Source organism: Nanorana parkeri, unplaced genomic scaffold, assembly GCF_000935625.1.
Source record: "Nanorana parkeri isolate BGI_ZX_2015 unplaced genomic scaffold, ASM93562v1 scaffold91, whole genome shotgun sequence".
NCBI classification, from domain to species: Eukaryota; Metazoa; Chordata; class Amphibia; order Anura; family Dicroglossidae; genus Nanorana; species Nanorana parkeri.
Window position 1 is genome coordinate 2,212,402 of NW_017306359.1, and position 27,061 is coordinate 2,239,462.

Below are 27,061 nucleotides of genomic sequence, written 5' to 3' on the forward strand. Positions count from 1 at the left end.
TTTTTCCGCTTTTCCTGTTCTTACATTGCCTATTTTTTTAGATCTACTCTTCAGTTTGCCTGAGTGAACACACCCAAATAGGACAAGCAGGATCAATTATAACAACTGGCACTCAAGGTCAACAAAGAGAGAGAAAGTTCGTTAGTAATACGCCTAGGCTAAGCGGTCCCTGGGTCTGCAAGACAGCTCCAGCACTACAGCCAGAAAACATCTCTCCTACTGCCCGATTCTAACGCGGGAAGAACATACTCGAAGGCAGGACGGGATCGGATACCATATCGTCAAGACCCTGATATTTGCACATATCCACCGTAACCCGGTGATTACCCATTACTAAGGGGGCCCCAGCACAAAAAACATATCCTAAAGTTACAGTTAGGCATTAACAACAAAAAAGGCTTCAATCAACACAAATTAAAACCAAAGATACCCCTCAAAATATATAACTATTAAAATATCACCCCACAATAGAAAAGGCCAATATAAAAGCAGGTTTGTAATGGGATGGTCAACAGCAAAAAGTGACCATTGCTCTCAAATGAGTCTCAACGTAAATAGAAGAAGAAAATACCCCAATAATAATATGAAAAAAGAGTATTCAGCTGAAGGGGTGATTGTCTAAGAGTTAATAATCATTTTTTTTTGATTGAGTAAAGATTTGTACACATAAGAATGTACCCTGCCACCAGGGCAGCCATCAGAAATTGTGGGGCCCCTTACACGGCTTTAGGCCGGGTACCCCCTGCACCGACTCTGGGCTTAGTAAACCGCCGGACGCAGGGCTTTGTGACCCGCCGGACGCAGGGCTTCGTGACCCGCCGGACGCAGGGCTTTGTGACCCGCCGGACGCAGGGCTGAGTGACCTGCCGGACGCAGGGCTTCGTGACCCGCCGGGCGCAGGGCTTCGTGCCCCGCCGGACGCAGGGCTTCGTGACCCGCCGGACACAGGGCTTTGGAACCCACTGGACGCAGGGCTTTGTGACCCGCCAGACGCAGGGCTTTCGTGACCCGCCGGACTCAGGGATAAGTGACGCGCTGGACTCAGGGCTTAGAGACCCGCTGGACTCACGGATAAGTGACGGGCTGGACTCAGGGCTTAGTGACCCGCTGGACTCACGGATAAGTGACGCGCTGGACGCAAGGCTTAGTGACCCACTGGACTCACGGGCGGGCCCACTTACATGAGTATCGGCCATACCCCCCTGATGGCGGCCCTGCCTACCACTGTATAGTTACATAGTTAGTCAGGTTGAAAAAAGTCCATCGAGTTCAACCTATATAGGAGAATTCAAGCATATGCTCCCTACGCTATCAATCAGCTCTCCCTGTCCTACTAAAGCAGCTTCAACACACTGACACTATGGCAGCTCTACCTTTTATAGTTCAGAGACGGGTTATCCAGCTGCAACACCTTATTGGATGCTGTGAAGATGCTGACCAGAGTCAAAGCCTGTGCGGTACATTATGGATGAGTGCCAACATTCACCAACTGAGAATTCACTGACAATTTTGCAAATTTGAATACTGAATGATTTCAGCAGCAGTATCCCTGATTGTGTCCTTGGAAGCTGTTGGGAGCCCCCGGCAGCTCCATGGCAACCACCATACCTTCCAACTTTGTCCTGGTGCTGCTGGGGGCATCATAGTTCCTCCTTTGAGGGTTGAACTGCGTTTTGTTCTACTTTAAAGTTGGCACAGAGTTTAGGAGAGGAGAAAAGATCGTACGAAGATCTGGGGAGGTGAAGAGGGTCTGTCTACTGATACTGAGAGTTGGTGACAGTACATAGTTGTGTGTGTATACAGGGATCCTATCTACATTACAGTATATTACCACCTGTGTACCCAAACCAACTACTGAGGTAGGGTAACAGTACAGTGCAGTGTATCTTGACAGGGATCCCATCCACATTACTACCTGTGTTCCCAAACAAGCTACTGAGAGAAGGTGACAGTACAGTGCTATGTGTATGTACACGGGTCACATCCACCTTACATTACAATATATCCAAAATCATATGCACTCTATACATTGTGTTGTATGTTACTTACTCTAAACTATGTTGTTCAATACATTTTCTTGACCAAATTGTTTAACAGTAACTTGCTTTAATTATGTTCCACCTTTGCAGAGGTATTTAAAAAAAATATATGCCAGCAATGTAAACCAAGTGTACTTGAAGCAGGCAAATGCAGTTCATGTATATGAAAACGGAAACTTACATTTTTTGTTAGCTTTCCTCTTCATATCTGCATGGAAATTTCTGCTTTGCAAGCAATGCCCTTTACTTGCGTCCGTGGGAATGAGCCTGCAGGGCTTGTTCACACAAATTGTGATGCGTTCCAGAGCAGTAGTTGCTAGAATGCACCGCAATCACTCACAAAACTTCCCCCTGCATTCTGGGGCGGGAGGGGGCATGACGGTGCATTGAAGTCAATGACTCCACAGCCACGCCCCCCGCTCGCAGTGCGATCGGACCCGTGGCACAACATTGCCTGCGTTCTGTTCCATTGCAAACGCAAAAAAATGCTGCATGCTCTATTTTTTGCATTTGCAGTGGAGTGGAACGCAGGCAATGTCTTGCCACTCGTCCGGTCGCAATGCGGGGTTTGTGGCTGCGGTGCCATTGACTTCAATGCACCACCACGCCCCCTCCCGCCCCAGAGCGCAGGGGGAAGTTTTGTGAGCGATTGCAGTGCGCTCTAGCAGCTGCCGCTCTGGAACGCACCACAATTGGTGTGAATAAGCCCTTATGGGTATTGTTAATGTTTACATCTTGTTTGTAATATTTAAATATTTATTGAAATGAGGGCATGATTTCATTTTGAAAATCTGGTCACCTTAATTTAAAAGCTCTTAGTCATAAGCATCTAGAAGTTTAGGATGGTGTCAAATGTTTATTAAACGGAGAAGGCCTCTTAAGGTTAGTCTACAACCTAGATGTACTTTAACCAGCTTGCGACTGCAAAGAAGGTCAACACGTTTTAGTATTGTCTAGGGCTCACTGGTTATTTATTCTCCAGTATGTCGACTTTGTTGTAGCTAAGCTCTTGTTGGATTTTATATGATTTATGACATTTCAGAAGAACACAAAAGCCTGCTGCAGAAAAGATGATCGCTCCTTCGTTTACATTCCAGCACAAGGGGTTTTTCAGGCCTAAAGTCATATGAGTCCTAGTAAATGATTTTTATTTCTTTTCATTAGCAGCTTGTAGCACAGTAAAACAAAATCATCCATTGATCACTTGATAAGTGTTTCTTAATAGTCTGTCAAAGTACAAGTTAACTAACATATTAAGTGTCATACAATTTAACAGCTGAGTCTATTGTTCAGTGCTTACGGTTAGGTTTTAGTGATATGTGAGTAGATGAGAACGATAGAAAGAAGAAACACAAGGCCAGAATAGTAATAAATCAATAGCTTAAGAAAAACAGACAAAAACAAAACTGAGACTTGCTCAAAGTGCTGATGTTGTATTGATAACTGCATGTAACTGCTTTGCAGAGGTGGGAAAAATGTGTATGTGTCTTTGCGAAGTCTAGTAAATTGCAGGGATGGGTCCACAAAGATTTCTAAAGCATTTGTCATATAAAAGCAGATGTTCAATCATTCTCCATACCATTTCTCTTGCAAATTTAAAAATACACAGAACAAAGAGTATGTTTTATAATGTCTCCCATTTAAAAGGATTTCTCTGTGGAATTCCCAGTAATCAATGAATGTAAGCACCCAAAAATAGACACTATCCTATATACAGGTACTGTAGTTGGAACATTTCTCTGAGCTGCTTAGGTAAAACTCAGCAAGGGCCAAACAATAATTGAGAAAACAGTACAGCTCCTCTTTAAAGGGAAATTATAGTTGTTTTTGGTCAATATTATTTTAGCTGTGTTTTTCTACATTTGCACAGTTTTAAAGTACAACGTCACTTTCAATAGAGTTGGGGCGGCAGTTAGCCAAAAAGGTGGAAAGGCACCAGCCAGGAGGACAGTGTCAGACGGCTGAGGGACTACTCACCATTCAATTGTCCACAACCATACAGACGGCCCCGCACACTTCCCAAATAATGGAAAATCACTGTTGCTGGATCTATCACTGACTCTGCGGAGGTCATGGAGGGTATAGAGGGTGAGGGCCCTATCACACCATCAAGAGTGCGTTCCAGTGCGTTCAGCCTTTGGAACGCACTGGAAGGCAACCTGGCCGGCTCACTTTGTTTTGGGGCGGGAGGGGGCATGCTTGCAGCATTTTTGGCAGATCGCATTGGATCGGAACGCAGGCACTAATGTGCCACACATTCGGGTGCCAGCAATCGCACAGCGGGCTGCGGGGCCATTGAGTTCAATGCACCGCCTGTGTGTTCCAGAGGCCGAACGCACTGGAACGTATTCTTGATGGTGTGACTGGGCCCTTAATAAGGACAGCAGAAAGTCCACGGACACGAATCTCTGTCTTATTTAACCTAAAATGTAATTCCTTAGACAAATGGAAATTCCTGACTTAGTTGTACTAATCCTCTTCCTCCAGGTAGAGTATAGTACATCCAAAAGGCTTGATAGCAGTAGATATAGGCAAAAAACGGGAGGGTTTAGAGCCCCTTTAAATACCTGTACACCCCCACATATCACTGGGGGGAGGGGCAAAATTTTGTTCTGCCCCGAGTGCCCGTTACTCTGGTTACGCCACTGCAGAGCACTGTGGATCAGCTGAGGATACTGCTCAGCAGCTCTTGAATGCTTTGCAGCCATCTGCTAAGGGTTGAGTCACTGCTCGGATAAGCCAACAACTTGGGCACATGTATGTAACGTGCACCTACAGATCCTACAAGCAACAGGCTTTTTTCAACAAATTGTAAAAGTGAGAACTACAGATGTGAAAAGGAACTGAGAGATTCACCTGCTCATATGGAATGTATGAAACAACTATACGGTATGTGTGCCAGTTGACAGTTCACTAAAATAATATAGGTGGAAACATAATGGGATGGGGGAATTTACTAAAATTGGAGCATACATGATCTGGAGCAGCTGTGCACAAAAACCAGCTTCTATCTTCACTTTGTACAGCTAAGCTTTGAAAATAAAAGCTAAAAGGCAACTGGTTACTGTGCACAGCTGCTCCACATTCTGTTTGCTCCAGACTTAATACATTTCCCTCAATGTCCACAAATCTTACATTAGGCTTACTTCCATCTTCATTACTCAAGTTGTTGCTCCCCGTGCATGGTGCACAAACTTATATCTGACACAAAGCTGCAGTGTAAAGCTGGCCATACACCTTACAACCATCGCACGACTTTTGTCTTGCGATGGTTGTAAGGTAATTAAAATTTCGCACGATCTGCCAATCTTGGACAGGCAGATCGTACTTTCGATCATTGCAAGCCCGCCCCACTGAGGGGAGGGCTTCCGATGATTGCAGTGCTGAGCGGGCAGTGTGCGATTGCGCACACCGGCCTGTTCGGCATTCGTCTTCCAAGCACGCCACTAACCCGCCAAAAATCGTACGTTTTCGGCGGGTTTTTGCGTGTTCGGAAGGAAATAGACTTGCGACCGTACGGTAGAAACGGTCGCATGCCTCCCATACACCTGCCAATTATCGTACGATCATCAGCAGGTGTATGGGCACATTAACACTTCTTTCCACAGCTTGTTTTTCTCATATCTGAGCTCCACTTTGCACAGCAGTGGTGAATTCACATATTTAGGGTGGAAGAGATTCTGTATCTCATAACTCATAATAGCTTCTTCACACTTGTCTTTCCAATGACGGCCTCACTTATGTATCAACTGGAAAGCTGTCTATCTATCTGCAGCTACACCCTTGCACAACATCACTTATTCATAGAGTGGCTTGATTCTGGCCCTCTGCCATCTCCTCCAACCTCCTACTCAATGGCTCAAGGCACTTTCCGTTCAGTTCTCATATTGTATAATTATACTAATGCACACCTGAACAACAGGATGTACAGAAGGTTAGATCTTGACAATCAGACTCGATTGGTCAGTTTACCAAAACAGTAAAAGGATCATTGCCAGCAGAAAGGCATTCTAAAAGATCATTTTGAAAAACTCTTAAGCGTTGGAATAATTGTGTTTCTTTCATTACAATACATTTTTAATCATGTATAATTCTAAGTAACATACATGATTAATGCCCCCATTATGCACGGAATGCTCCTAGGTTTAATTCTTTGTCTGCATCCATCCGTCTGTTGGCTCTCTTCCCTATTTGAGTTTCACTTTCCAAGAAGCATTTCTCATTTTATTTGTAGGGATAAGTGCTCTTGTAGTATAGGAGTTAGGGGCAGAATGTGTTTTCATTATCCCACTAAAAGCTTCAAAGCTTGCGGACCAATTTATTGAAAGGCAATTCTTACTTGTAACTAGAAAGAGGTTTGTCATTGTTCCTTAAGACAAACATTTAGAAGACCTTTTAGCAGTCTCTTTACAATGAGATTTACAATAACGTGTTGTGTCAGTAAATATATGGTAACATTTACTAGTTTGCCTCATTTGGTTAATTTTGATTATTAACCGGATTTATGTTTAAAGTTCCACAATCCAGGGCATATATTGGTAATTGTTGAGTTTAACTCACCAGTCCACTTTGCAGGAAACTTGCTTTTTATTCACTCCTAGAAGCATTTCAGGTGAATAATCCCTTCATACCTTGAAGTGTGAGCATCTATTCTACAGCATAAAAAGGGTGGAGTGAAAGAGGTGATGGCCCAGTGGAGAATGACTCCACCCTGGAAATAAGATACATTACATGTGACAAAGATAAAATGCCATGTAAACTGTGTGGAAAATTTGCCAAGAAAATCCTATAATCCTTAGTTACAGTGCAAGACTTAACTACACGTTTGCAGTAATTGAAGCTTATTAACTCCCAGTGCAAAGCAATGAAGTGCAATAGCCCACAGCGAACAAGCTGATTTCAATTTACAGCAGATTAGTGGAGGTTGCTGCATTTTTTTTTACATTGTTCTGCAGCTGAATAAAGTAAATATATAGTGGCTTTGTACATTTTCTTTCTCTCCCTTTAAATAAATTAGTTCTCATCAGTGCAGTGCCATCAAGCAGTGAGTGAATAAGTGCATGTTGGTGCCGTGACAAGTGAATAAGTGTGCGTTGATGCAGTGAGTGAAAAAGGCGGCTTGGGTGCAGTAGCAAGGGAGGTTATTCACATTTGAGTAGTGTCAGCAAGTAAATGAGTGTGTTTCAGTACAGTGGCGTTAAAAGACTATGTGCATCAACCCAGTGCTGGCAAGGGGGTTGTGCACTAGTAAGATTGAGGGGACAGGTGGGGGTGCACATGCAATGTGGGAGGTGGTCATGCAGGTGCAATGTTAGATGCAACATCAAAACTGTGTCAGCTCTTATCAGGGGGTTTTGGGACATGAACACATTCTGTGGCTCTAAATTAACCCAGGATAGAAAAGGTCCTCCTATCATCAATTTGCACTGATAGGATCAGTCACAACTGTCACAACTTCAAGCTAACCCTATGCTGCTATTCAACACTAAATACTCTCCCTTTTGAGGCCACTTCATTCTATATAAAGAAGTCGAGGGAAGTCTCTCTCGACTATGCATTCTGTCGGTGGTAGACATGTGCGATTCGTTTCGTTACGAATCGAAATTTGTACGAATTTTCCTGAAATTCGTAAATTCGGAAGCATCCGAAATCCGAATTGCAGTTTCCGAATTATATCCGAAATACGAAATTCCGTTAACGAATTTCGTATCCGAATAAATGAGGTAGAACAACATGACAAGATTTTTTAATACGAAATACGAAATACGGATCCCCTGCTGCTGAGGGTTGCATTACAATACAGGCAGGAAATACGAAATTCCGTTGACGGAATTTCGTTCCGTTACGAACATTCGTTATGATGAAGTTAAAAAGCAAAATACCGTTGTTAATATTGGAGTTGATGAGTTTTTTTTTATTATCCGAAATTCGGATCCGAAATCCGTTAACGGAATTCGTATTTCGTTTGGTTAACCAATCAGAGGTTTTCTCTTCTGCTGCTGAGAGTTGCATTATAATACAGGCAGGAAATACGAAATTCCGTTAACGGATTTTCGTTCCGTTATTAACATTCGTTATATTGAAGTTAAAAAGCAAAATACCTTTGTTAATATATTGGAGTTGATGGTAGTTTTTATTTTATTTGAAATACGAAATTTTGTATTTCGGATAAAAAAACAACTACCATCGACTCCAATATTAACAAAGGTATTTTTGCTTTTTGACGTCATCATAACGAATGCTCGTAAAGTTACGAAAATGTGCCGAAACTAACGAAAACTAACGAATACGAATTGAGTTTCGGACACGAATTCCGAAATACGAAATAACGGATATTACAAAACGAAACAAATTTTTTGACGGCGTACAGGTCTAGTTGGTGGCTCACTCAGCCATCCCAGACAGTGGTGGCTACTAAAGTGTCAGACAGAGACATATACCCGCCTACTGCCTCTATTTTCAGCAGCCATTATACTACTAAACCCTTCGAGGCCTGGCCGCCATTTTCTAGAAGACCATGATCCAAATTTCCTCTTTATTTCTTTTACTTAGTCCTAGTGATGCCTGCACATGTCTTTAGATATTTCCTCCAGCTTCCAAATCCTGGGCCTAGTGGTTCATCTCTATTATGAGTGGTCTTACTGCCCAATAGGAATCATTGAACTAGTATCCAATCATTATACCTTGCTAGTACTGGTTGGTAGTTGGTAGATTTAAATGCAATTGCACAATCAGACTATATAATCAGCTTTGCTTATTGCATAAAGCCAGGGTTCAATAGAATTATTCAGCAACAGTTCACTGTGAAGTACAACAACCACAAATGTGACAGGATAATTATCATAAATTATATTACAGTGAAAATATACAATCAAAACCTGCCAAAAATGTCTGTGAAACGTATTCAAAATCAAATACACTTTAGCCTGAAAGGCAGAAAAGCAGTTATTTTGTAAACTTAGCCACAGAGATCATTTGAGCAGAGAAGGTACAGAGGTACAGAATGTGCTATATTTGTCACTGTTACCTTGTAAATTTGGTATTTTCTAGTGTCACATGATAACACATGCTATAAACTGTAGTTCTGGTGCTTACTCAAATGTCATAATATCACACTGTCAGGCTTGTATGACAAAAATCATCAGCTTGTAAATGATGCTATTAATTGTCAGCATGCATTAACAAATACTGCCACTGATTGATGTTACAGATGGGCTGTATTCTTAGAATAAAACCAGCATGAGCTGTTGCTAAAGCAGACAATAGTAATGATTGGTAGTTCATAGCTGAAATAAGAGGATTCAAAGAAAAGGTCAAAAAGATGAACATCATAATTATCAAGAATCATACTGCTCTCAAAAGCCCTTAAAGAGGCGTTTTCGGATTAACATGGTTCATGTACTCCCTTTAAAATAGATTTGTATATTATTTATAAAGAGGTATTGCTAGTTTTTTTCTTTTATCTTGATCTTGCTTAATCATTATACAAGATGTCTTGTTTTCGTAAAAGGAAACTATACTAGATCTTGGGCATTTTTTTTTGTATAATAAGGCGATAAACATATTTAGTGTAATTAAAATATTTAATACTTGGTGACTCCATGCTTCAGTGTGCACAATGCATACTGGTTTGTATTAAAAATAGCCTAGCATTAAAGCTGCACTCTTTGTTGGAGACATACCCCCCCTCGCCCCCTTCCCATCCCCGCTTAGCTGACTCATTCATCTGTGTGCATTATCAGAGATGCTGACAATCAGGTCTGAAACCATGGCACACACACTCCTGCCTCCTCCACTTGACACCTGCTGGTTGCAAAAGGGTAAATATAGAATATCACCATACTATAACTGTGTCATATTTAAATGACTAAAGAGCCAAAGTGGAACAAAAAATATCTATTTTCACCCCTGAACAAAATACACAAATAAAGAAAACATCATTCTAAGGCATATGAAATTATGTCATCCAGGTCATAGAAGTCAACTGAAACTCAATTACCTTTATACACACACCAGATATTCAATACATTGATGAATAACCCATTCATTTTTTTTCTTTTGACATTGAGGCATTTGAGGGTTGCCTTCAGGCTAATTCACATGACATTGTTTTGAATATCCTTTATTATTTTCTGCACTCAGCACATCTTGATGATAATTGGAGGAGTAATTGTGTAACTTTAAAGGATAACAGATCTCTTTCCTGTTTGCACACACTAGATCGGACATAGAGTATTTTGTTTATTGTTTGCTTACGCCTACATCCTATGAAGAACAGAGAGAGGTAACCTTCCTGTAGGAGTGTCAGAGCATGACTTAATCCATACACATGGCAATTCGTGAGAGTGATTAAACTTTTTTTTTTGTCAAAATTGCAAACCAGTAAAAAAAATAGAATGGTAAAAAAATTAGATTGCTTTCAACTATATTTCTGTAGTTTCTTTGCTGTTTCAATAAAATTTTATTTTTCAATCTAATCTTTCAATAAACTATATTGAAGTTGTCTTCGCAATCAACCTAGGGGAACACACAAAAGAAGCACCACTCTTCCACAGTTCAGGGAAGGAATGAGCTTGTTGCTGAGAGTACATCCTTGCTCCAATATGAGCCTATACAAACAGAAAAAAAGCTGCTGGCACACTGGAATGGTTTATTGAACCTTATGCAACATCACTGGTGTCCTGCCCAAGGTCAGCCCCCTTTGATGTGGTTCACCCAATTATGGGCAGAGAGAGCTGTGATTGTGTGAAATGCGTCAGTGGGCGGACCTTGGGCAGGACACCAGTGATGTGGTACAAGCTTCCATTCCAGCGGAACCCAGTGTGTGTCCAGCTTTTCTTCACAATAATCCTAATTGTAATGGTCAATTGAACTCATGCACAGTACACTGCTTTGTATCTGTCACCGGAGCCAGGAATCCAGACCACATGGAAATGCAGGTAAAATAAAGTCATTTATTTAAAGGAACATAAATAAACATTCATCAGGGAACAGCAGCAGCAAGGTCAGGAACAAGCCAGTCAAGTCCAATGCGGGTACATCTGCCGAGCCGGCATCACGTCCAAAGCGGGTAGTCATCCAAGCCGGAATCAAGTCCAATGCGGGTACGTCTGCCGATGCGGGGTCGAGAGCCAGAGGAAACGTCAGCCAGGCCGGATCATACACAGGAACACACAAAGGAACTCAGACTGCCAGAGATACACCTTGGAGCACAAACGCAAGGGCAATGAACCTGAAGCCTGAGCAGACTGATATAGTAAGGTGTTGCCACATAATCACTGTGCGACGCCCAGGCAGCAGGCAAGCGATGATGCAATCAGAGGTTATAAGAGACTGCAGTCTGCACATGTCCAAAATGGCTGCCACCATGCGGACAAGGTAAAACCTTGACAGTATCTGGCAATTACCTGTTTTCATATTTGTGATTCCCAGTGGCTTGACAGCGATTACAATTAACTGAAAATTTCCATGTGTATGGTCAGTTTAAGGGCACAGGAATACAGATGTCTATGGGTACTGAAAGTGAACTTTGTAAAAGTAGACATTGTAAGACTTTCTTTGCCATCTAAAACAATAATAAAACAGAGACCTAGAATACAGAACATAACCCAAGATGAGCTGAAGAAATGATTCAATTCAACTTATTGTTGACATTTAGCAAGGCTTTGATTTGAGCAGGTCAAGCTTACAGCATATCCCTTGTTTGGCACTGTTGCACTGTCTGAGTTTTGACAACTTACATGCTGCAGCTGGAGTTAGCTAGTGAGATTTGATTTATGAGCCCCTAAACTAGGCCAAGGCTGTGGGCCAAGTTCTCATTCTAGATTCCATACCATCTTTGAAAAGGTTGCACAAACTTGATCTTATGCTATTTTTAGCATGTAACAGAATTAACTTCAAGCTAAAGAAAATGGAAAGGCTGGCAGAATCTGGACCAAGTGAAGAACATACTTACAGCATTGGGGCAAAATAAAACGTATTTTCTTTGTGAACGTTCTTTTTAATCTTTGATAAGTAAAGGCCCTTTGAAGGGACTTGCATGTTTTTATAGCTTCACATACCCAACCATAAATTATTTTAACACATACACTATTCTCATATGTTTGGCATGCCTCGATTGCATTAATGGAAGACCATATCTCTCATATCTTAACAAAAGACAGTACTGTCAGTTTTTAAACATACCTTATTTCTGATGATTTATGTTAAAATAAAAGCATTTTATCTCTTGGTTTACTTAAATACATGCTTAAACTAGCATCTGATTGGGTTACATTATCTATAGGAATGCAGTGGAAATCTAGAAGGAAAAAGCCACACATGTAATTGTGAGCATCTTTCCTATGGATCAGTCAACACACTAATAGAATGAAGGCTAAACTATAATGTTTCCTTGTGTAGATGATGAAATACAGCAGCAAGTGACATATCTGAATCAGGTATTAGGGATAATGATTTAGCTTGTTATGTGTTAAGGATTTAGCTTGTTAAAGGTTAAGCAAAACCTCAATAAATTACTGGCAATTCATATTTTATAATGCTGGCAATTCATGTTTTTAGTGTATGCTGCAATAAATGCTTTGTTTAGTACCCAATTTTTATGTATATTATTCATGTTTAAAAATATCATTAAGCATTAACAGATTTTTCTTTGATTGTCACAAAACTGTTTTTAAAAGAATTGTGAATTATCAGTGAATTTTAATGCCCATACAGGCAGAATAAGAAAAGGTAACCTTAGAGATGAACTCCAGTCAGATATGAAAGATGCAAATTAATGCAGTTAGGTATTTTTAAGTACATCAATACATTTATTTTTAAAGTGCAACTAGTATAAGTAAGCAAATGTAACATCAGCCTCTTGTAATCCCCTACAGATCAGCATTCAGACTTGGAGAGGGGCAGGACTGGGAGCCAATCAGGTGTGCAGAATATAAATGTGTTGACAAGGAACATGTCAATAGAAGGAGAAAGCAGAGAGATGACCACATGAGTCTGCTGATGCTCTTTTACTTTCCAGTCAGTAGGTTGGGGGTGGGGGACAGCACTGTATTCCTTAACCATAAGTGGTGTTATACTGCTGACAAAAAATAATCCTCACTATTTAAAATCCTGTTTGAACACTATCATATTTCCTGTGCTGGGCATGGTTATATGTTCCCAGGGAATTCTGTGGGTGGAGTGCCCAGTGATGTTACTAACCATATTTGTACTTAGTCCTAATATAGAGAATAAGGCAACCACCTAATTGCCCCCCATGGGAGGCAGGTAGGTGTAATATGAGCTCCCCTCTTGCTAGAACCTCCTCCTGGTCACCGTATTTTTTTTGTTTTACTTAACTTTATTGCTATCACACAGGAGCTAACAAGCCCCTGTGTGATAGCATTTGGAGGTGACAGGTTCTCTTTATTGACCCTGTCACCTCCAATACAGGAGTTCAAGCACAGCACTGTGCTAGAACTCATGTAACAGGTGAGAGGGGAAGGCTTCTCTCCCCTCTCACTGTTTACACAGAGTGGCAGGGTTACTTTTAACCCTGCCGCTCTGCTCCCCGCTCTCCATCCTGGAGCGGTCAGTGAGGAGAGATACTCGGCGGCAGGGGGAGGACGGAGCCAGGAGAATTAAGCCAGCCCTCTGCTCCCTGCCACCCCGAGGCCGGGCCTCGGTGGCCTTGTGGGGAATTTGGCCCTGGATATATAATAGGAAATTGGAAAATTGACTTGAAAAACCCGAATATTGGGTGAATACACTGCAATCATTGATAAATACACCCCTAAATGTCTTTCATTAGTCTATGAATGAGATTATATACCTAGTTTCTGTCCATGCTATTTAATTTATCACATTGACTTTTCCCAGTCTCATGTTAACTCACTGTATGCTTATAGAACGACTATTCATTATGTGGCTATGATGGGAATACTGCATGCATATTAAGTATAGATAGCCATGAACCTGTAAAACAGATGGATTGTGGTTTCATCTGATTTAAATATGGGTTGCTTAAGAATACAGTTCTGATGACCAATATGTCTTGTTCTTTCTTGCAAAAACATCTGGATGTGTTTTTTTCCCCGAAATTTTCAGCCAAGCTTGCAGGTAATGAAAATGAGATCACTTTTACTGCATATAGGCTATCCCTGTAAAAAGATGATGTAGTTCTAAAACCAGGCTAAAACTAAATCAATTAAACTTAAGGCTCTTTGGGACCTAGTGGGTGTGAAACGTATCATCGTGTTTAGTTCAAGCAGCTAGGTGGGGAAATTACACATTTATTTAATTATGCAGTATAAAAGAAAATGAACTCAGGCAGATATACCGGTAATCTTTTTCCTTATTGACATAGTATGCTTAAAACTGATTGCATTAGGTTACTTCACTTATGTTCAATCATTGTACTTTGTTATGCCGTATATGTAAAAGTACATACCATAGATATAAGCATATTTCATGTTCCATCCTGCTGCACCTGACCCTGTGTAACACCTAGTCAGATTGCCTTTCCCAGTGCACAAATACCATCACCTATATCAATGCCTAGTTTTTACCCGTTTGTTAATATCTGCCATTTCATTAAGATCACATGATGATCAGGCAGTTTGTGGGGTTTCACAGATGAGGTGCAATTATCAGCCAACAATTAGCAAAACATTGGCTTCATTTTCCATCATAATCTTTCTTACACCAACACCTAAAAAAATGAGTTAACTGCTAGCATTAATAACCAACAGTAAGGTCCCTTTCACACAGGCTGATCAGGAGAGGATCCATGCACAGATCCTCTCCTGATCACAGCAGTACAGAGCGGATGTCACCGCTGTGACATCGGTGTTTGTGCATTTATTTCCTCCATCTTGTGATGGAGGAAAGCACTGCATTTACCAGACAGATTGCCAGTCTATAGGAGATCTGATGTAAAGGGACAAGTGTCTGTTTACATGAGATTACCCCCTATCCGACACAATCCTGTCAGCCAAAACGCATGTCCGTTTACACACGGCTGCCCATAGACTTGCATTGGGCAACCACTCGGGTCCGCCTGTATAACTGACAGGTGGACCTGATTGGATCAGCCATGTGAAAGGGGCCTAACTCAATCCCAATGATTATTTATGAGTGTCTACTTCTTTAATGGAAGATTAAAGCATTTATTGCTTTTGACCATTATAACCTAGGACATGGTATTCACTTATGCAAGTGTCTATGACATTCCTTCATGCCACACATGTGAAGAACTGGATAGGCAGTGTTTATTGGTTATTGGTGATGTCCAGCATTGTTTGTGTTTTTTTTGTACAGCTCTGAGACATTTGAAAAGCATGTCCTGCGGATAATTATGGATAGCAAACCTCTGTTCTTTGCTAATGTCTTTGTTAGCCCCCTAGATACCTGATCCAAGTATTGTTTTTTTCTGTAACAATAACTATCAATTTACAGCTCTCAAAGAGCTCAAGTGTCTGGTCTCATAGACGTCATCAATGCCCTTAAAACTCTATGATCTCACCTACCAGTTTATCTGACTTGTTTGAAAACTTATGAGTAGTGCCAGTGTCCAAGCATCATGATAATCATCAGCAAACCTTTTATGGTACAGAATGATGCTTTAAATGTGTATTCATGTACTTGATCATATTAACTGAAGCACTCCAGGAGACGGAATGGACAATGCTGATCCCATAAATACATATCATTGGCTACATTAGTCAGCTCTGTCTAAGTGGAATGTTGGAAGTGAAGGCTGGATGCAAAATAGAGTGAGAGGTTAGGAAATGAGTCAAGTGGGTGTAGACAATTGTAAACTATGTTCCAAAACCTAGAGGCAAAGGAGAGAAGAGATACAGAGCAGAAACATGAGAGGCATACTGGGTCATAGCTGCATTATATGTGTAAAACAAGACAGATTTAGCTTTTGACTTTAACATCAGTTTCCATGCCGAAAAATGTATTAAGGTGCACCTGTCATTAAAAACCCAAATCTTAACAGCCACTTGAAAACATTTCTGTGCTTGCTTACTACCTATCAGGCTGGGCAGCACACATATTGACTGGCAAAATTAGCCAGCAAGATCTAGGTTAGGGAAATATATATCCTTGTTTGACATCACAGTCTCTAACAGAGCATCCTTTAGGCAGCTTCCTATTTAGACAAGGGTATGAAAATCAAGGAGACAGACTGTGCTCTAAGCAGACTTCTGAGACAGCACTTGGCATTGATTCCAGTAGTAAGTGATGGCCTACTGCCAACATAACATTTTGCAAGCAATTCCAAAATGGAATGTATCAAGGGGTCCCTTGAGTGAAAATCATTTTGGGTCTCTGTGTATTTAAAAGTATATGTATTATTTAAAATAAAAATATACAGCACTAAATAAATGTGTGTGTATATAACTGGGAAGAAGCTGTAATGTTGCTTTTTTTGTGCATGCTTGGGTCTGGAAAATTTTAGACAGAATATGTACAAAATAAAGGGTCTTGATAGTCAATTCTTCCAGCTGTTTGGATAAAATGGGCAGGCCCTTAACTGCATGTATATTATCATCAGACAGTTGGAAGAACAGCAACTGACCTCTCACAGGGCCTACAATAATATATAGACAATTTAAGTTAATCTAAATAAGTGGGTATATACTGCCCCATAGTTTTATATCTCTTATTTTATAATATGAGCGTATTCACAAGCTCTGTAAAAAGATATTGATTGCTAAAATTCCATTACTTTGTTCCTCTTATTAACAAAATATTTTCAAAATGCAAATGGCCTGTAAAACACAAAATCTCTGAGATGAAAAAGCTTTGGAATTTGCCTTGAGGCCATGGAATTAAGCTATCAAGTTAGCCGTGTTCTCCTTTTCTACCAACGAAAATCATCATTTAAACAGCCTACCATGCTAAGTCCCATGTGCTCAGCATTCTGTTATATCATATAACTACATCAATATGTGAGGAGTGGCATACAGAAATATGTACAAAGTTGGAAGTTATGCTTGGACACACACAAAGAAATCAGAGGAAATCTGATGTTCTAGCTAATTGGAACAGCTGACGTTTTAAAAGGAATGAAAGAAAGAAAAACCTGGAACCTAAGTTTCCTCTGGCAAGAAAAGGTAGAAAGCAAACCCGTGCTTTAAGTCAGGCTCTGCCTTTTTCACTGTGTTAATAATGACAGATATTTTCATTTGTTTTTTTTGTAATTATTTCCTTTGGTAATAAAATACAGTATTTAAGTGCAATTTTCTAAATTTTATAATTATACATGTTAACTCTAATTCTCAGTTTTCATGCAAGAATGTAAACCTCAAACCTTTATGCTGTACTTCTGAATAAATTAAAATTTTACATTTAAATTGAAAGTTACATCAAAAATGTTATACTTCAAATATTCTCTATGTTAAACTGGTGGAATATTTAAATTAAAGCTGAACTGAAAGCAGGAGAAAAAGTAATCCTTGCAGTGGGCCCCTTCTCTGCCCTGCAAGGGTTAAGTGCTGGTTTTGTCTAGAAGGTGATGAATAAGGTGAATTACTGACCTTATTTCTCATTCAACTGGCAGCCAGTGCTCTCCTCCACTGTCTGGCACTCCAGGGATGTGGGTGGGCTCACCGCTGGTCCCCCATTGTACATGATGACCTTTGAGAGCTGCAACTGGCCAGGCAACAAAGTGTAGTGGCATCTGAGGGCAAGTAGGATTAAGGTAAGTATTTTAACGCATTCATATCCCCCTAGACAACCTGCCTTTAACCCTAGCAGTAGAAAAGGGGCCCCACTGCAAAGGTTACTTTTTCTCCAGCCCAGATTCAGACTGAACTCTTATTTTCTAGCTTACATCTGAAGTTTAGCACCTCTGATGGCACTGATATATTGGGTTACTCTGTCATTTTCCATATGACACATGAGGTAACGCTGAGTTATTCTGTCTTTTGTACTTTTGTATTCTGTTGGTATAATTTGTACCACATAGGGCCATTGGGAGGATTACTGAGGCAGTGTGCTGTGGTGTTTTCAGGAAGCTATGTACAGCACCCTGCCAGCCCCTCCCACCAGCCATGATCGGTCTGTATTGCATAGAGAAGTACAAATATCTAGTGATAAAGTCACTAAGTCTATAATAAAGTACTGTATGTAATAAAAATGGAAAGGTGTTACTTAATCATTTCATTAGCATGTTGATGAGGGGGGAAATGAGGAACCAGGGAGGGCAAATGTAAGCGGATTAAACTTCAGCTTTATAGTTCATTATCTCTTTATCAGGCTGCATTGCAATTCTACCTTCTACCTTCAGGGACCATGGGGAACAAAAGTAGCCACCCTCCAGAAGGAAGGACAGTGTCAGCACAAATTTAGAGATGATTTGATGGTCTACAGCCGAGTGATACACAAATAAGATACATTTTTGTTAATAGTTAAGGTACTTGAATGCATTTTTAAGTTTTAACACCTGAGTTTAGTGTCAGTTTAAGGCACAGGACCACCCTGAGGTGCACCCAACAAAGATTGATTGCTACAAATATAATAGCACTTTGTATTTACTGCACACCTTCCCTCTCTCACCTCATTAGCCATAAAATATATGTCTAGACTAAACAAGAAAAAATTAATTGAAGGATCTAATTTAAAAAAATCTACTTAAGGAGAAAAAATGAACAGACACAAATTGCATTTATTTGGTATAACATATTAAGTGTGGATATAAATCTGAGTTGTATGTTTTTTATTTATTTCAGGCTAAGGGAAATATAGCAGTCTTTAGTGCTGCCCTTGTGCTGCCCTATGTTGTGGCTCCTTTGCCGGTGCATACCAATGTATATGACAGTTTCGACAGTTGTAGCGCTTTAATTGAATACAGACTAAATGGCATTGGTTCATCAAATATTTTATAGACAATATTGAAAATAACACCAGTTCATGAAAAACATTAGAGTAGTATTAAACTCTCAATCTTTTTTTTTCACTAATGATTCCAGATCAAACAAATATTCAAGTCCTATCAAAGTATTTCTTTATATTTTTGCCTAAGCACTTACAGTCATGTAACCGTGGCTCCAACTCTCTCAGCTCCACTGCTCCAAATTTCCTGTCCAGTTCAAGATCACAAGGGACAGAGCAGTCTGAAGCAGCTGTCCATCTACTAGCTTGGAAAAGGGAGGAAGGAAGAAGGAAGGAAGGAAAAAGGAGGAGAGCAGGGGGAGGGTAAGGGCTTGTGGAGATGCACACAGCTTACTAGCACACACAAGCGTAGCTCCATAGCACCCTACAAGAGAAAGGAACCACCCTAAAACTGCATATCAGGGCCAGTGGTCAGGGGAACAGCTGATTCTGATGCAAACTAAAGCCTTTAAACATCAAGAAGCAGCATCCATTGTAAGTTATATTATCAGCATTTGAAATAGCTTATAAACATGTTTACCTTAATATCACTTTAAATCTAGTTTTATTGGTGTTAAAAGGCCTCTTTTTGAGCCTTTTTGTGATGTCTCCTTGATGTTGCGATTGTGTAAGATAGCCTTTCTTGTGGCCACCATGTCAGAAGGCTTTCAAAGTTATCACCGTTGTCCTATAAGGAGCCCTGTTTGACCTAGCAAAAAGACAGGGCGGGTAAGGGCTTACCCCCCTGTGCCTGTGTGTTTGTGAAGACACATACAGCACACAAGGGTGGCTCCATAGGACCCTGCAAAGAAAACAAGCCACCCTAAAACAGGATATCAGGGACAGCAGGAGACAGCTAATTCTGCAGGAAGCTAAAACCTTTAAGCATCAAGCAGCAGCATTCATTTCTTAAAAACATTTTGACCTTAAAGTGACATTAAACCCTCAGATTTTTAACATAAAACAATACTGTAATGTGTGCCTTACTGTAATCCATGGTAGTTCCCTTCGCTTTGCTGCTCTTCCTTTTAAATCTGTATCTGTTCTCATGCTCTGCAAAACTTCTGTTTTGCAGCAGACTGCCTTGTCTCAGGAATGGATACACGGTGTCTGTGTATACGTTTGTATGGGCTTGAAACCTGAGCCAGCACTGCAGGAAGAGGCCCTGAGCTGCAAAGGGGAGTTCTCCCCAAGCATGAGAAGACATGAGGATTTAAAAGGAAGAGCAGCAAAGAGAAAGGAAACAACCATGGATTACAGTAAGGCACACATTACAGTATTGGTTTATGTTAAAAAATCTGAGGGTTTAATGTCACTTTAATATGACTTTAAAGCTAACCACCAGGCAAATAGCTAAATAACATTAAAACACGTATAGTGTATGTACATTACCTTTCTTTTACCTGGCAAATGATCTGTAACCTTGTTCCGTGTGTCTGAGGCTGGTCACCTGACCTTTCTTTATTGCAGATAGAACCTCTATCCCTATTCTGTAACTGGACAAGGAAGAAGAAGCAGCACACTAGTGAGGTCATCATTCTGCTCTTTCTTGCTGTAAGAATGGACCTCTATGAGTAGCGCAACAGCAGGATACAAGGATGTTTGACTGTTTTGCTGAAGACGAAACAAAGAACATGACCTATATACAAGCTTCATATTGCATTCAACAAAACAGTCAGCAGCTTAGAATCTTATGGATACACTGCTTATAAGGTTCAATGAACCCTGGAGCAACAGCATACGGAGAGTGTATCCAAACGCTAATTTATATTTAAATCAAAGAAGGGCAAATAGTTCATTTTCTCACTTGAACTTACTATTTGCTCTGCAACTTTGAAGTATAGACAGTACAAATTGTAAGACTCCACTAAGACTCCTGGACATCCATTGTTGTATACTACAACAATATTACAACCATATGTTTCCTTCAGGCTCCAGCGTCAGTACTGACCCATGGCCGCAGGTCACATAGTCATTTTTCCATATAAACAAGACTATTTACCCTTCAACACAAGGCTACTAAATCTTGTTTTACCTAAATCTGTTTGTGTGGTTCTTATGTCGGTTAATTTATATGTTTAATTACTCAGGAGCTTATAACCACTGACTGTGGTGTCATATTAGTTTGTAAGCTAAAAAGGAAACAAATCTCACAAAATAACCTTTTGGTTTATTTCTCTTTTTTACAGGAGCACAGTTTTCACTATGAATGCTAAATAAGGTACAGAGTCAATAAAAAAATTACTCCATTATTCAAGTACCCTCAATTAATTAGTGAGATACCTACCAGATGGAAATTTAAGCATCTGATAATGTCATACATGGAAGTATGGTAAAGTAAGTACATGAAATGTCAGATCACATTTCACTTACTATAATAATAGCTTACACCAGTGGTTTCCAATCTAAGTGAGACCAGGGCCTGGCCATTTTCTTCCAAAAACCTTCCTTTTCCCAAAAAGGGCCCATTTACTTCTTTGTGTTGCAATATTGTGACTGTGTTAATATGCATAATGTCACACGATAACATGCATTGCGTTGTGGCAGCCCATTCAAAATCATCTGGCAACGCTATGTGGTGTTTGGGGCTATCCTGGCTGGAGCCGACAGGAAGCTGAGGCCTCGGAGGAGAAAGGCTGCGGCCCAGTGGCAGGCCATGGCCTGGTGGCTGAGACGTACTGGGTTAAACTATGTGGTCACTGAAAATACTATACTTTCCTTCCACTGTCTCATGACTGCTTTTGTGATATGGTCTCATTGCCCTCCTTTCTTTGACCAACACAAAGTTCCAAGCTCCAATTTCCCATTTGCATAGATTTTTTTTTTCAAAATGAATGTTACAGATAATGATAGTACACTTATCATATTGTATGCTTACAGTCACAAATACAGAGTAGTGAGCTCTGACCTTCATTAAACCAGCATAAAAAGACTGACTAACATGCCAAAAACAGTAATTTCATTAAACCAATTAACATTAAATTTTTTATTTTACTTGGGTCAAATCAGTAAATGGTGAATTCTAATTGGTTTATATGGCTTGTTGAACTCTGAATAAGTCCACATGTATCATAGCAAAACCTGGCCAACCTAGGCATAACTACTGTTGCTGAAGTCAAGTCTTAGGTATGCACTTTATCCGCTGCTGACATTCATTCACTGCAAATCTGCAAATACTTCACTATTCTGGATCATTATTTGTCACTGGGCTCAGAGATCATTTATGTACATTCAGTCTAGGCAAGCAGTACAGAAATTGCATAGAAAAGTGAACACATTTAGTGAATGCTTTTTGGTTGCCATTGACACAATCAAGTTTTGCATATGTGTAACTAGACAAACAAGATTGTTTTATAAAATGTATACATGTTTTTGTTTTCGTCTTATGAGCATCACTTATACAGACATTAAAGCAGAACTAAAGCCAAAACTTTTTTCAGTTTGAATAAGGGAGGGTTATAACCTCTGTCAGTTTTTTTGTCATCTGTGTTCCACTAGGAAGGCCTCCCTTCACTTCCGTAGCCACAGCAGGAAAGCAGAGGAAATGTCTCCAAATTGAGGGAATTCCCAGGGTCACCACCAGAACTAGTGTCCCCATTGAAAGGCTTCCTCTCTATTCCTATTCTAGTGACAACTCAAAATTTGGAATTTTCTGATTACTCTCGGTGATAATGGTCACAGGATAAATGAAGAGAGTGGACCTCCATAATAAAGACACAGACAGCAATCCAAACCGGACATGTTCTAATCCCCTCCACCGCCAATTGCTGATGATCAAATTCTGGCCAAAATTTGTGTGCACCAAACTTAACCCCTTCGTGACTGACGACGTACAGTGTACGTCGCCAGCATCGGGGCTGTTTAAACAGACTCCCGGCGACTCTGTTTAAACTTGTAGAGCTTCTTTACAACAGAAGCGATCCTGGCGACTTACCTGTCGCCAGATCGCTTCTGCGTCCCGAAGAAGATCCAACGCTCCAAGCTCGCTCCTGTAATGGACTACAATCTCAATCTAAATTAGTAAACTAAATGTGAGATTGTAGTCCACGACAGGAGCGATCTTGGAGTGGTGGTTACTTTAAAACACACACAGGGACCATGGGGAACAAAAGTAGCCACCCTCCAGAAGGAAGGACAGTGTCCGCACAAATTTAGAGATGATTTGATGGTCTACAGCCGAGTGATACACAAATAAGATACATTTTTGTTAATATTGCAACTTGAAATCACAGGGCCCCATAGCAAAATTTTGTATGGGGCCATGTGATTTCTAGTTACGCCCCTTGCAGAGCCCACCTGATATTCCAAACAGCCCAACTGAGAGTGACCCTGCAGAGCCCACCATAGAGCCTCTATGGTGGGCTCTACATGGTCTCAGGTGGACTGGTTACACCCCTGCACACCTCTTACCTGTCAGCCCCGATCCGCTGTCCGCCTCCTCCTCTGCGGTCGCTGGTGGGCCCCGCCTCCTCCTCCATCGCCGGGCCCCACCTCCTCCTCCACTGCCAACGCAGGGCCCAGCCTCCTCCTGCGCAGCTGCTGGCTGTCACTGACTCAGCAGCGGTTGTGAGGAGGAACGAGCCGCTGCACAGATCACTGACAGGTTGTCAGTGATCTGAACAGCGGCGCGTTCCTCCTCACAGCTGCCAGTGACAGCCTGCAGCCTGAGATGCCATAGTGACATACAGCATCAGGAGGACCCCTTTCTTTCTTGTCCTGGCCAGACTACCCTGTGCCCCGGGCCCCATAGCGGCCGCCTGGGTCGCTATGGCTATTGTTCTGTCACTGGTTCAATTGACAGCACTGAGTAAGGGGATTCAGGAGGCTGATCACAGAACAGAATCAGATATTTATGCTTATTCTATGTATGCAATTATTTTTTAATGGATACATACCTGGATTAAATGAAATTCAACTTTAATATCAAGTACAATAGAGAATGTCAGAAATATAATAGAAAAAAAAGTCAGTTCTCCTTGAGAAGAAAGCTGGAGGGATCTGTGCTTTGTTGAAAAGATTTGTGTTCTCAGGCAGTGATGTCACGGGGAAGGTATGAGCAACAGAATCCTTAAACCTCCTTTTGTTACAGTTATAAACCATGCAGTGTGAGAGCAGGAGTGAAGATTAATGAAGAATATTGATATTGTACTTGTCCTGAGTAGTCATAACATAAGTACTGGGCGAAACAACACCTTATCTATGCTGTGCTTGTGTCTTTTAGCTCATTATTTAGGCATGCACAGATTTATGATGACAAATGGTGTTAACTAGCTGATAATGAGCTAATAGCTGAGTGAAATTTCATTCTTTGAAACATTCCATGATTTGACTTGTGTGTGCTTTTCACATTCTCCAACAGACACATCCATAGCTTAAACATTTGTAGACTGGAAACTCAGCTGTCAAGTTCAGTGTGTATTTGGAGGTTCATGGTAGGGGGTGGGTGATATATTCATAGGATAAAGCTCTGAAGAGGTATTCGAGGAGGCCAGTGACACAGTCTGTCAATTATTCACTACTTTGCTGTGGTCTGCATACCAGGTCACCAGTGTTCACAACAGTGAGAGGGACATTACTTATTACTAAAATAGCATGGCTTACTCGAAGGAGGCTGCTTTTTTGATCACTGCTCTTTCAGGTTTTAACAAGACACTGCATTCTTGTAATCTTCCCCTAGGCAGCAATGCTCTGTGCAAGAGAGTGATGTAATAACAATATGAAAGCTTGCTTAGCTTTTTTTCTCCATTTTATCCTTCTCTTTTTGCTCTTTGCACATCATTAAGTAAAGGACGTCCAATAATGAGAATTTTAACCTGTAGATAAATTCCAAAGGAGTGTAAGCGATAGAAAACTGATAGAAATGATAGAACTGATAGAAAGCAGGAAGGTTTATAACCTATGTCTCTATTTGGGAGCTCTTCCCTCACTTCATGTCCTTTTTTCTTCTTTTTGTCAACTCAAATCCTTTTTATTAAAAGATTTTTTATAAAAACAAAGTACATTGTCACATACAAAGCACAATGAGCATATTGTTGAATCATATAACAGAACCTCAAACAATGGTCTTTGTTTGTTGTTTTGGGGTTTTGTCTTGTTTTTGTTGTCTATGTTTATGGAATTTAAATGGTTGTTATGTCTTTTTATTATTTATTTTTTTAATGTTGTAAGACAACTAAATGTATTAGTTCATATAAGACAAATGTATTAATTGATTTTGGACATAGAAAAAGTGAACATTTTAAAATTTAAAAGACTATCTAATAAAGAAAAAACTAGTGTAATCGAGTAATATCCAGGAAGTCTAAAAGGTTAGTGTTTAGGGACTTTAGAGTGAACTGTAAATTATATGTATATTCATAATTTCCTTTAGCTCTACTCTCTCACCTGTTCACCTACACAGTTTTTTTGTCCTGATATACTGCTTTTCAATATTTTAACTTAAGTCAGTCCCATGGACTTCTAAATGGATAACTATTCCAATTCAACAAATGAGCTATGACTACAAGTGAATGAACAACAGGTGAATGGCAGGTAAAAATATGATTTTGCAGCAGCAGTCTCAGTAAAGGACACCATAGAGTTGGTATATTTTACACATGCTACCATTTTAAGCTTCTGAGGGTATCCCTTAAAGTGTATGTAAGCCCTAACAATGAACGTCTCTTATTTGCTCCCTTTTGGTCTGGTAAATATACCACTGGAAACATTTTGTTTGCGAAGTCCAAAAAAAACTTTTGATATAGTTCCTGTGTTATCTGAAAGAGTCTCATTAGCCCTCTTAGTTGTTATCTTTGACTACAGAATAATTAGAATTAATGTTGTAGAGACATGCCAGTGGTTGAGTAGTTTGTTCAAAGACATTGAGGGGAATTTATCAAAACTGGAGCAGACAAAACCTGGAGCAGCTGTGCAGGGCAACCAATCAGTATCCACCTTTCATTTACAAAGCTTAACTGAACAAACTGAAGAGAGAAGCTGATTGGTTGTCATAGGCAACTGCTCCAGATTTTGTCTGCTCCAGTTTTGATAAATTCCCCCCATTGTGATGCAAAAGGATTAGTATTTCTATCCATCCAGTTCTGAAATGTGCACAGTGCTACCAGACAGCACAGTCTGGGGACCTGATTTTTCTCTGCATTCATTCAATACAGATAAGTCACGTCCCTGCCCCCAGTCCGTGAATGGATAGTAAAGGAGGAGCAACAGCTTATACAGATTATTTCTTTGCCCTCTACTCATGTCAGCATGTTCTTTGTTAACAGATTTAAATGCAGAACCCCTGAATGCCCCCAAGTGCTGTACAGGGAATTTAAAAAGTCTAAAATCAAGCCAAATTGCTCCCTTTAATAGTGTAAAAATAGCTGATGATTCTGCCAGCTGAACTGTTGGTGATGGATCTCCTCTAAAATGGTGAAAAACACTGTCCCTGTGCTGTCAAAAGCACTGCAATGTTCTCATCCTTCCACCACTGAAATTACTAGACTACAGCCGGACGTGGTGGCCTTATCTACTTCCACCCACCAACTTAGCCAGTCAGTACATACTTTCCTGGTTTTCTGTCTAGGAAATTATACTGTATGTGAGCCCAGCTTGTGCTCCACCCATTTTACCTTCCAGCATGTTGGAGCACATGCATGTGACCCGGATTTTCATTAGCCGTTTCTAATAATAATAATTAGGTAAGTACAAATAATTACATTTGGGGAAAATAACAGTCCTTCTTGCCAGATGATAGTGTGTGAAATAGTAATTAGCAATTTGATCTACTTTAAAGACTCATTCCAGTTTCATGGAGAAAAAAATCAGTCTTCTCTAGGTGAAAAGCATTTATGGGAAGAAATGTTTGCAGTATCTTAAAAAAAGTATGAACTTGGTTCATGTACTATGTTGTACCACAGATTCACTTCACAGTCACACAGGCAAGATTCTGGGGGTAAGCTTGGTATTCCTATACAATATACAGTAACTGCATTGTGGCATATCTTCTCAGTATACGTATTCAAAGCTTTTGCTCTGTTAAAGTAGTATTAAACGCTGGTAATTTTTTACCTTAATGCATTCTCTGCATTAAGATCAACCTTGTGTTCCCCTCACACTTACCTGTCACCGCTGTCACCACCGCCGGTCCCCGAAGCAACCTTCCGTTACCAGAACTTCCT